The sequence below is a fragment of the Silurus meridionalis genome, chromosome 13, assembly GCF_014805685.1.
Source record: "Silurus meridionalis isolate SWU-2019-XX chromosome 13, ASM1480568v1, whole genome shotgun sequence".
Lineage (NCBI taxonomy): Eukaryota > Metazoa > Chordata > Actinopteri > Siluriformes > Siluridae > Silurus > Silurus meridionalis.
Genome location: NC_060896.1, coordinates 23888028 through 23900354, shown reverse-complemented (window position 1 = coordinate 23900354; position 12327 = coordinate 23888028).

Sequence of the window (12327 nt, the reverse complement as noted above, 5' to 3'; positions counted from 1 at the left end):
GGTGTTGTATTGTATACTGGTGAATCTCTGCTGTTAGTAGTGCACATATGCCTTTTGTTGTTAAATGTTATGCAATGAACGGGAGGCGAAAGCCGCGCTTGGTAGGAGCCCGGGGGTCGGGAATCCGCGATGCGCTTTGGGAAGAAAAGAGCAGCTGTTGAGAGAGGGCCGGTGGGAAGGCACGTACCGGGATACGCATGAGCGATAACAACAACCGCCGTGAACCAACATATACCAACAATAACGGACGGTGAGAGTGTGGAAGTTTAATAGGAGCTGGTGATGATGCTAAATGAGTCAAGTCAAGTCAAGTCAAGAAGCTTTTATTGTCATTTCAACCATATATAGCTGATGCAGTATACAGTGAAATGAAACAACGTTTCTCCTGAACCCAGGTGCTACATAAAACAACATAAAACAACAGTCACAGAACAGAAGAACACAGGGCCAGGAACTAAGATCCTCGCCACATAAAGTGCATGTGTGCAACTGGTGCAAACAGTGCAAGAGACAACACAAGACAGTGCAAGACAACACAGGACAGTGCAGGACAATACAATACACAAAATATAAAAATAAAAGCAGCAGTAGCTCCGCCAGTAAAACCTGTCGTGACAGGATAAGGTGCACAGTAGCAGAAATGTAAACAAATATAAACAGAATTTTGCAATTCTATAATAGTGTAAAAATATGGTAGCAGCAATCAAGATAAAGTGATCAGTGACCAAGGGATTAACAGAATATTGTGCAAATAGAGCAAGTCCCGGAGATCAGCAACAAACGGCATGTAAACATTATGCTATAATGAGAGGTGTGAATGGTGCTGAAACCTGGGTGTGTGAAGTGTATGTGTGTTGAGTCCGGTTGTACAGATCAGTCACTCAGTTGTGTAAGTGTGTGTGTGTGTGTGTGTGTGTGTGTGTGTGTGTGTGTGTGTGTGTGTGTGTGAGAGAGAGTTCAGTCAGATGTTTGTTCAGGAGCCTGACGGCTTGCGGAAAAAAAACTGTTGCACAGTCTTGATGTGACGGCCCGAATGCTTCGGAACCGTTTTCCTGATGGTAGGAGGGTGAAGTATGTGTGTGACGGGTGTGTGTGGTCGTCCACAATGCTGTTTGCTTTGCGGATGCAGTGTGTGGTGTAAATGTCCATGATAGAGGAGAGAGACTCCGATGATCTTCTCAGCTGTCCTCACTATCCTCTGTAGGGTCTTGCGATCCGAGACGGTGCAATTCCCAAACCAGGCAGTGATGCAGCTGCTCACGATGCTCTCGATGGTCCCTCTATAGAACATGGTCAGGATGGGGGAGGAGATGGGCTTTCCTCAGCCTTCTCAGGAAGTAGAGGCGCTGCTGGGCTTTCTTGGTGATGGAGCTGGTGTTAAGTGACCAGGTGAGGTTATCCGCCAGATGAACACCAAGGAATTTGGTGCTCTTGACGATCTCCACTGAAGATCCATCGATGATCAGTGGAGAATGGTCACTCTGTGCTCTTCTGAAGTCAACAACCATCTCTTTGGTTTTGTCCACGTTCAGAGACAGGTTGTTGGCTCCACACCAGGCTGTTAGCCGTTGCACCTCCTCTCTGTATGCTGACTCGTCGTTCTTGCTGATTAGACCCACCACGGTCGTGTCATCAGCAAACTTGATGATATGATTCGAGCTGTGCCTTGGTGCACAGTCGTGAGTCAGCAGAGTGAACAGCAGTGGACTGAGCACACAGCCCTGAGGGGCCCCAGTGCTCAGTGTGGTGGTGCTGGAGATGCTGTTCCCGATCCGGACTGACTGAGGTCTCTCGGTCAGGAAGTCCAGGATCCAGTTGCAGAGAGAGGTGTTCAGGCCCAGTAGGCTCAGCTTCTCGATCAGGTGCTGGGGAATGATTGTGTTGAATGCTGAACTGAAGTCTATGAACAGCATCCTTACATAAGAGTCCTTGTTATCCAGATGGGTGAGGGCCAGATGGAGGGTTGTGGAGATGGCATCGTCCGTGGGCGGTTTGGACGATCGCAAACTGCATGGGGTCCAGTGCGGGTGGGAGCTGGGTCTTTATGTGCCTCATGACAAGCCTCTCGAAGCACTTCATCATGATGGGTGTGAGTGCAACGGGACGATAGTCATTGAGGCAGGACACAGAAGACTTCTTCGCACAGGAATGATGGTCGTCGTCTTGAGGCACGAAGGAACAGTGGCGCTGCTCAGGAGATGTTGAAGATGTCAGTGAAGACATCTGCTAGTTGTTCTGCACATTCCTGAGCACTCTGCCAGGAATGTTGTCAGGTCCAGCAGACTTCCGTGGGTTAACTCTGCATAGAGTTTTCCTCACTTCAGCTGTGGTTAGACAGAGCACCTGGTCACTGGGAGGAGGGATTGTCTTCCTCGCCACCACGTTGTTCTGCACCTCGAACCGGGCGTAGAAGTCGTTCAGCGCATCTGGAAGGGAGGCGTCACGGTCACAAGCAGGTGATGTGGTCTTGTAATTCGTGATCGCCTGGATGCCCTGCCACATGCGCCGGGTGTCTCCGCTGTCCTGGAAGTGGCCATGGATTCTCTTGGCGTGTGCGTGCTTTGCCTCTCTGATAGCACGGGACAGTTTGGCCCTTGCTGTTTTTAAGGCCGTCTGAGCACCATATGTGCGCGATTGAAGCCGGGAGCTTCAGAGAAAGCGGCCGAGGAAGATCCTGCCACGCCGAAGGGGGCCGAAGGGGGCGTGGCAGGTGGATTCCTGACAGATAAACATGTACTGTATGTATTTTTATAGCATGCCTTCGTCAAACAAATCGCAGCAACGCTGTTGTGTAAAAAACTCCTCCAAAAACACGTGCATGCACAGTGAAATAAAGAAATAAAGAAATTTCAAGCACGTTAATATACTGCCGCCATTTTGATTTTCGTTTATCTCGATCATCGGTTATCTCGATGCTTTTTGGCGTCCCCTAGGACATCGACATAACCGGGTTCCACTGTACAAAATAATACAAATTTTTGTTACCTAACAAATGTACAAAAGTGCATTGCATTCACAAAGAGAAAAAAAAAACACAGAAAGGATCTCATAATTATGACTTATGATTTACTGACTCATAATTATGACTAAGTAACTCAGTATCACACGCACTACTATTACAATCTCTCATACTTAATATTATTATAGAACATTTTATTATACTGTTCCTAGGATTTCAGCAATTAATGCGGCCTGTACCGTTTGTCCCAGCACCACGTGTGATACCTCAAATCGTGCAGCCCGTTAGTGTGAGGTGTGCTATTACTTTTCTAAGGATTTGTCCTGGCCGTTTTCGATCAAGTGACCAAAAAGGGCAAATTTTTTCCAATGGAAAATGAATGGGGCAGGAATTTCGTGCAACATATCTCGGCCCTCGAGCGCCTATGGCATATGCACATGCACATATGGCATATCGACTCGTACGGGGTCCGGAGGAGGATGCAACTATATGCCCCACGAACCTGTTCGGAATTGGTGTAAAAAAAAAATACAGGCCGCTCGGCACGGTCCAGGAAATCTTCAGCGGAGTGCTGTTTTGACACCGCGTTTTGCTACGTGACGCCACGTGGGCGGGAACGTGAAAAAAACGAAAAACGGCAAAACCCCAGCGACACGGGCGTGTGACACATTTAATCACTCGGCACGGTGAAGAGAGTCGGATGATCATAATTGTGACTTATTATCTCATAATTATGACTTATTATCTCATAATTAAAAAAATAATATTTCATAATTGAGATACTAAGTCATAATTATGAGTTAATAAGTCATTAACTTATGATCAGATCTCATAATTATGACTTAGTATCTCATAATTATGAGATAAGTTGGGGCAGTCTGTGGCAGGGGATCATTTAGCGCATAACACCGGATCTGACGTTACTGCATTATTTGCTCGAAAGCGCCTCGTTGCGCAACCATGGAGATGTAGCAGATGACATATGGTTTAGCTTGACGAATGTATATGTTAGTGTTAACACTCCTGTTATCTGTTCAGTGTCTACATTTGAAATAAAACACACATCAGTGGTATTCATTTCTTATTACGTCTCTCTCTCTCTCTCTCTCTCTCTCTCTCTCTCTCTCTCTCTCTATCTATCTATCTATCTATCTATCTATAGCCTTCCAAATTCCTTTATAATGTAAATCTTTGTTTATCAGGCCAACAACAAAACAACCAAAAATAATAATTTCCTTCAATTAAAAAAAGCAATCTTTTAGCTATTAACAGTCCATGCCTTGGAGTAGAAAAAGTGCATAAAGACAACATTCATTAAAGCTCAGTTTGCTACACTCTGATTTACTCTGATGCACATTGGTTCAAGCCAGATACCTGGCATCATGTCTGGGGTTTGGCTCTAAACTGAGGAGATCCTTAGGATTGAGTGAAGGTGTTCATCAGTGAGACTCCTGAGTGGTGTTTTGTTCATCTTCGTCAAAGAGAACACAGATACGTGCTGCTGAACATAGAGAGGGTTTGAGCAGCTTGGGCACGGAGTTGGTGCAGTGTGTCGGGGAGGAAACATGGAAACTGTGCAGCACACACAGAGTCGTACTTTGATTCAGCGTGTCTCTACAATGGAGTTCAATCAGCTCCATTTGGAGATTGGTTGGTGCGCTTTCCATGTCAACCACAAACGGATTACTGAGCAGATGAAATCTGTATTTCTGGGTTTCAAAGTCAGTACATCTACGGGTAAATTCAGCGCTGAGTAGGCGGAGTTTTTCAGCGCGGAGTTTTTCAGCGGTCTCGACTGACGCGCAACCGCAATAACAAAGCATTCTGGGATTTGTATTATTCGCGGTGTATGCGCGATATAGTGGCGGGCCAGCTCTAATACACATTTGATATGATTTCGCGTGCCAAATATAATTACATCGCGGGCCAGATACCTGAGTTTGACACCCCTGGTATACAGGGTCTTTGTCTGGGCTTACATATCTCCGGTTATTATGTCTTCTTACCCAATCATGAATGGTTTTAGCTCAGGTTTCTTCCAGTGTTCATATATATACTTGTCTGTATTTATTATTTCATTTTTTATATTATTATTATTTCTTTTTTGACGGGTTGCGGTATATTCAGCGCGAACCGTATTCAAGTTAAGTTCAGTGTGAGTGCATATGTAAAGGACTTGAGTTGTATGTGACCACTAAAGTGTATGCACACGCACACACACACACATACGAATGCGGGCACGGAACAACCAGAGAAAATGGACACGCTAAAAGTTGCTCATCCAAAGTAAAGCGTTTTAATGTTATTTTCATTTCAAAGGCTTCCAATTTAAGTAAAATTATATATTACATTATATTATAGCATGGGCGTAAATTTCATTTAACAGTAGGGGGGGGACAATTAATATAAAATTTCTCATGAGCAATTTTTGAGGGGGGGACACAAATAATACAGTCAAATTGTACTTACAGTATAAAGACACTACATTATTATTGTAGCATGGAGACTGCGTCAATTACAATGGTAATTCAAACTGCTTTACATAAAGAAAGTAAAACTATCATAAAAAATAATCACAACAATAAAAACAAGGAATTAAAAAAATGTTTAACATTTTATTTACAAATTAATGAAGACACTTAAGAACAGAATATAAATTGATTATACAAAAAAATACAGTGTGGTCAGTTCAGATGTAGCACAGTGCTCATTTAGTAAATGCACAGATAAACAATATGCTAATTGTGTGTTAATGTTAAATTAACATTATTCCAAGTCGTCCCAAATAAAACACTGCATGGGAAACGGCTTTGGTGTGTTAGTGTCAGTGCACTATGCTACAAGCTATTGTACACAAGCTAACGTTCACTAGATAAGTGATATTTTAATCACTAATAGAGCAGATTCATGGAAAATTACATCCGAAATCAGCATTTTTGCCGCAACTAATTTATGAATGAGTCTGCATCAGCTACATTACAGAGAATTGCTTTATTTAGTGAATAAAATACGTGAATAAAATACCCTACTTAATGGAGAAGAAAATAAGTTGAGCTGCAGACACACACCTGACTCGTGTGTGTAGAGTATGTAAGATAAACTGAGAAAACAGGCAGTGGGTCAAACCACTGTGAGGAAGGGGAGGGGGGAACTCTACTGTTTCTAAATGCATTTTTGCGGGGTTTGTTCTACTTACACAATTATTTTAGGTATACATACATATATTTTTCATATAATAGAGAATACATATAATAGAGAGTGCGATTTTTTAAAATATTTTTATTGGGGGGGACAACCCTTGGACGGGGGGGACATGTCCCCTCCGTCCTCCCCGGGATTTACGCCCATGTATTATAGTGTATTAGTAGTAAATTATAGTACGTAGTTTCGCTTTCGGTTTTAGATGTGTATAACGGTTTCTAACAATGCTATGAAATCTGACTTTAATATTTTGAACTTTTGCTGATAAAGATGATTAAAAACCTGGTACATGCATTTATCCATTATAAAGTATTATAGTTTGCTTATATTGTGGCGACCCCTAATGGGAGATTGTTCTGTGTGTTAATCTGCTTTTTAAATCGAAAAATGAACAGAAGGACAATCACTTTCTTGATAATTGCAAAAATAAGCATCTACCTTTAATTGGCATGTGGCAAGAAAGTGCAAAATGATCCAATCATTAAAGTCAGCAATCTGAAAACATAGGTGGTCAGCTCCTACACTGCCAAAAGGAGAAAATGACACGGACATTCGCTTCATAGTGAAAACCCAGAGTATCACTGCTTGCTGTGCTGCAATGGACAGAACATATCTGTAACTTTACGTCTTCAGTCAATGGATTTTTGATACACTACCCCTATTTTTGATACACTACCCTTCATGGATATCATGAAGGGTAGTGTCAGAGTGGACCATCAGATTGCTCTTTAAAAATCTTGAAGAGTCTGTTTATCTAACATACACTGTAAAAACCTTTGTAAAAATGTTTTATATTTATTTGGTTTGTGTAAATTTACAGTAAAACCCTACCAGTTGGGTTGCCAACTGTACTTTCGGTGGACTACTACTATAAACACCAATTACAGTACAATACTGTTTTTTCCATATTTCCATATTTCTTTTTGTCATTTAAATCATACTATTGTAAATTTTCTGACGTAAAAAAAATATGTATATATTTATAATATATACAGTATATATATATTATATTTTACGGACATGCAAACCGAAATGTCAGCTGTAATCTTTTGATTAAAAACCATTTAAAGTGCAATTAACAGTTAACTATTAACAATGCTGTAATATTTACTTTTAATGTTTTAACAAATGTTAATAGAAAATACAAGTAAATTTAGAATGGACAAGGAAAATATATTTTAAAAGAACTAAAAATTTAATTGAGCAGTGGTCTTATATTAGCACTGGACATGGATCAGATTATTCAGCCTGAAGGCAAAATAAATTAACAGAAAATTTTCCTGAACAGATTTTACAAACAATATGTGGTGACATTTTATATATAACATGAAAGTTTTAGTTATTAGTTACTGGGTAAAGAAATTGTCTTTTCTTCTAATACACTAAGTAAATCTCTCCTCTCCCTAATATTCCATATCACACTCGTCACATTGTCATCCACTAATCATCTTGTGATAAACTAGCTTTCACTGCTGCATCATTTGAATCTGAAGCCTGTTTTCATCGCTGAATAATAATAATAATAATAATAATAATAATAATAATAATAAATAAATAAATAAATAAATAAATAAATAAATAAAGGTTATTGCGTATTTTATCTCACAACTCTGACTATTTTCGCAGAATTGTGGGCTATAAACTCTCAATTGCGAGAAAAAGTCAAAATTGCAAAAAAGTTTTTAACTCATTTGTGACACTTTAGTACTTCTACTATGATTGTTGCAGTTTTTGCAGTAATTGTTTTTAGGATTATATACTCTACATTTCCGTTTCTACTTTATCACACCTTCACAGATATGATTACAGTTATGAGTTACCACACATAATGCGTTTTGTTTTTATTTTATAAACCCAAATTTTATTCACAGTAGAACATAGAAAACTTACCAAATGATTAACTAGAGAAAATGTGCCATTTTAAGAAATAATTATTTTATTGCAACACATCTCAAAAATTATGCGGCAAAAAGCAAAAGCAACAAAAGTCTGAAAAAGTAAGTGGTACTATCAAGGAAGAACTGGAAGAACATTTCACATCTACTGAGATTAATTGGCAACAGGTCAGTAACATGATTGGTATAAAAAGAGCATCTTAGAGAGTCACGGTATGTCAGAAGTAAATATGGGCAGAAGTTCACCAATCTGTGAAAAGCTGGATCTACAAATTGTCGAATTTGAATAATTTTCCTAAATGTAAATTTGCAAAATATATTATCTACAGTACATAATATCAAAATATATGCTAAATAAAAAATAGCGATATTTCAAGGACAGGGACAGAAACGAGGGAATCTCAAGGGGACAGCACAAGGGACAAGGCCAAAACACAATACTGGATGCCCGTGATCTTTGAGCATTCGATTCTGTGAACATAGTTCGCTATGCCATCCAAAAATGCAAGATAAAACTCTATCATGCAAAGAAGAAGCGATATATAAATACTGCCATCTTCTCTGGGCCAAAATGTAAAATGGTGAAAAACTGTTCAGTGGCAAAATAAAAAAATGTACATTCTTTTTGGCAACCATGGGCATAGTGCTGGACTAAAGTGGAGAGGGAACTGGCTTTTTATCAACGCTCAGTTTAAAAGCCTACATCTCTGATGGTATGGGGGTGCATTAGTGCCTGAGAAATGGGCAGCTTTTACATCCGGAAAGGCACCGTCAATGTTGAAAGATTTATCTAGGTTTTAGAGCAGCATAGGCTTCCACCCAGATGATTTTTTCAAGGAATGCTTTGCATATTTCAGCAACATCATGGCCTTCTAGTAGAAGACTCCGGGTGCTGAATTGGCCTGCCTGCAGACCAGACTTTTCACCTAATGAAAATAATTGAAATGAAAAATACGCCAACGAAGGACTGTTAAACATTTTGAATCCTAAATCAGGCATTAATGAGACAACATTCTCCAAATGGTTCCTAGACATTTACAGACTGTTGGTAAAAGAAGACGGATGCTACACAGTGGTAAACATGGGCCTGTCCCAACTTTGAGACGTTGCTGCTGCCATAAATTTCGAAATTACATTTTTTTTTTTTTTACAATGGTACATTATCTCAGTTTAAACATTTGATATGTTTTCTATGTATTATTGTGAATAAAATATGGGTTTATGAGATTTGCAAATGATTACATTTTTTTTATTACATTTCACACAGTGTCCTAACTGTTTCTGAATTGGGGTTGTAGATCAACTGTGAAATATGAAGACAATAGCTCTGTTCCCTTTTTCAGTTTGATTAAAGTTTGAACACAAATGCAATAAAAATAATATAAAAAAAAAAAATTAAAACCAGCTACATGCACTTTATAACAACAGAGTGAAATTTTTATTTATTTATTTTTTTAAACCACTGTAATATTTGTCAAATAATTGCATTTGTTTGTTAAAAGAATAAAGGAATATAGCAGAGCTCCAGCACACAACGCATAATGGTTCTCATGCCTGTTACAATCTGTTAAAATGTTTTAGGTATTTTTCCTTTTCACCCTTTACACATGCACGTTCAAGTTTAAACTTCATTGCTAGAGACTCAAAGCACTTTTGTAGGTCGCTCTGATAAGGGCGTCTGCTAAATGCCACAAATGTAAATGTAAATGTAACCTACCCAAGTTTACCATTTTTTTTCTTATTTACAGGGCAGCACAAGTGTTAGAGCAGTTTTCCAACTCTCCTCTTTGTTATATATATTGGATTAAGATATTGGGACAAGCCTGGGACATTTAACCCTCATTTGAAAAATGAGACTTTGATGCCGTGCGATATGCCAGTGCAAAATGATACGATCATTAAAGTCAAGCACCTTAAAGCATATATGGTCGGCTCCTACATAGAGCACCGCCAGATGCTGAAAATGATAAGGACGATCGCTATAGTGTCTCGCAGTAAAAAATATGTATCACTGCTTGCTGTGCTGTGGTGGACAGAACAAATCTATACCTACATGTGACATTCACACTGACCACTTTGACTTTGAATACGGCACGGCTGATATTACCTGCAAGATACCAGTCATGTGTACAAATCCCACACATGTGGCAATCACTTCCCGATCACCTAAAGAGGATGAATCTCGCAGGACATTCACATCTTCCAACCTGTTAGGAGTCAACAGAAACAGGAAGTCTTTCCTTATGAGTTCACAGTCTGCATTTCTACTATGTTTGATTATTGGAATGTGTTGATGCTTGTACAGGCCATGGAGACCATCCTTCAGTTAATAAAGTTTTTTTCTTCAACTAGATTTGCTAATGAACAATATGTGAGAATGTCATACAAATTGTGTTTGTGTACTTTACTTTGTATAATGTAAATACTGAATGTCCTCTTCAAACTTTGTGTACGTACGAATATTAACCACAATGTTTGCTAAAACTTTTTAAATGTAAAACTAGTCATTTAATGTGCATCTTAACCTATGTATCCGATATTTGTTTTTTTATACATCAGGGGTGTCAAACTCAAATACACAGTGGGCCAAAATTAAAAACTGGGGTCAAACTCAATATTTATTGAAAAATTGACTGCAATTGTGCATGTTTTCCCTTCTCTCCAGATGTGTAATGAACCTTTTCATATGGAAACAAACTTTAGTTTTGCATAAACATTGAATCTGAAACAACCAAAGTTTAATATTATAAACACATGAGAAATTACATTTGAAATAAAACACACATCAGTGGTATTCATTTTATTATCTCTCTCTCTCTCTCTCTCTCTCTCTCTCTCTCTCTCTCTCTCTCTATCTATCTATCTATAGCCTTTCGAATTCATTTATAATGTAAATCTTTTTTTACAGGCCAACAACAAAACAACAAAAACTAATAATTTCCTTCAATTAAAAAAAGCAATCTTTCAGCTATTAACAGTCCATGCCAGTCCTATTGGAGGGTACCGCGGAGCTTGCTGTGAACTGCCACTGGGTGGAACACCTTTGATGTCAGAAAAGGTATGAGACGGAGTGACAACGTAGGATCCGCAATGCGGGTAGGATCCGTAGTGCGGAGGCGGAGCGACGTAGTTGCAAAGAAGTAGCGCAGGTAATGCAAAGAAAATTAATTTCCACCGGGTCAATATTTACAGAAAATTACATAAATGTCTTATGAATATGTTACATTGTGCAGAGGTTTATATGAAGTACAGCCCAACAGATGTCTTTGGTGAATTTTTGGATTTATCAATCTGTAACTTATAGAACATCCCAGTAAGCAGATCTACCTTGAGGAAAAAAACAACCCCACAATGGGATGGTAATTTGAGAAAAGCATGACTTAGACAATTGATTACACACTTGCCACAGACATTTGTATCTATCAAAAAGAACATAGTAAATAAAAAAAAATGAATGTATAAGTAAAAAGCAGCTCTGTTCCCTTTTCAAATTTGATCAAAGTTCAAACAAAAGATTTTAAATATGAAAACAAGCTTCATGCACTTTTTATTAACTGAGTGAGATACATTTTCATTAGATTTTTTATTTTATTTTTTTATAGCCACTGTAATCTTTCTGTAGTCTCAAATTCTAATTTTGTCACACATAATCAAAAACATGAAATGCTTATTCTGACTGTTTAAAGAATAAAAGAACAATAACTCCAAAAAAAGTAAAGGAATATAATAAAGCTCCTACAGAAATGATTCTCAGTTAAATAATTTTATGTAACATTATTTTCACCCTTCACACATAAACACTCAAGTTTAACACTCCTAAGTTTTACGGATTTTTCCTATTTACAAGGCAGCACAAGTATCACAGCAGTTTGGTTTTCTGAAGTGCGTCTTCATCACAGCAATAGTATTGTATTAGGAAGTCAGGTGTGTCAAATAAGTATGTGAGGGTGGTGCAGGACATGTATGAGGACAGTGTGACAGCAGTGAAGTGTGCAGTAGGAACGACAGACTGGTTCAAGGTGAAGGTTGGATGCATCAGGCATCAGCTCTGAGTCCTTTTCTGTTTGCACTGGTGATGGACAGGTTGACAGACGAGGTAAGACAGGAGTTTCCCTGGACTATGATGTTTGCGGATGATATTGTGATTTGTGGTGAGAGTAGTGAGCAGTATGCGCTGGAGAGAAGGGGAATGAAAGTCAGTAGGAGTAAGACAGAGTACATGTGTGTGAATGAGAGGGAGGGCAGTGGAGTGTTGCGGTTGCAGGGAGAAGA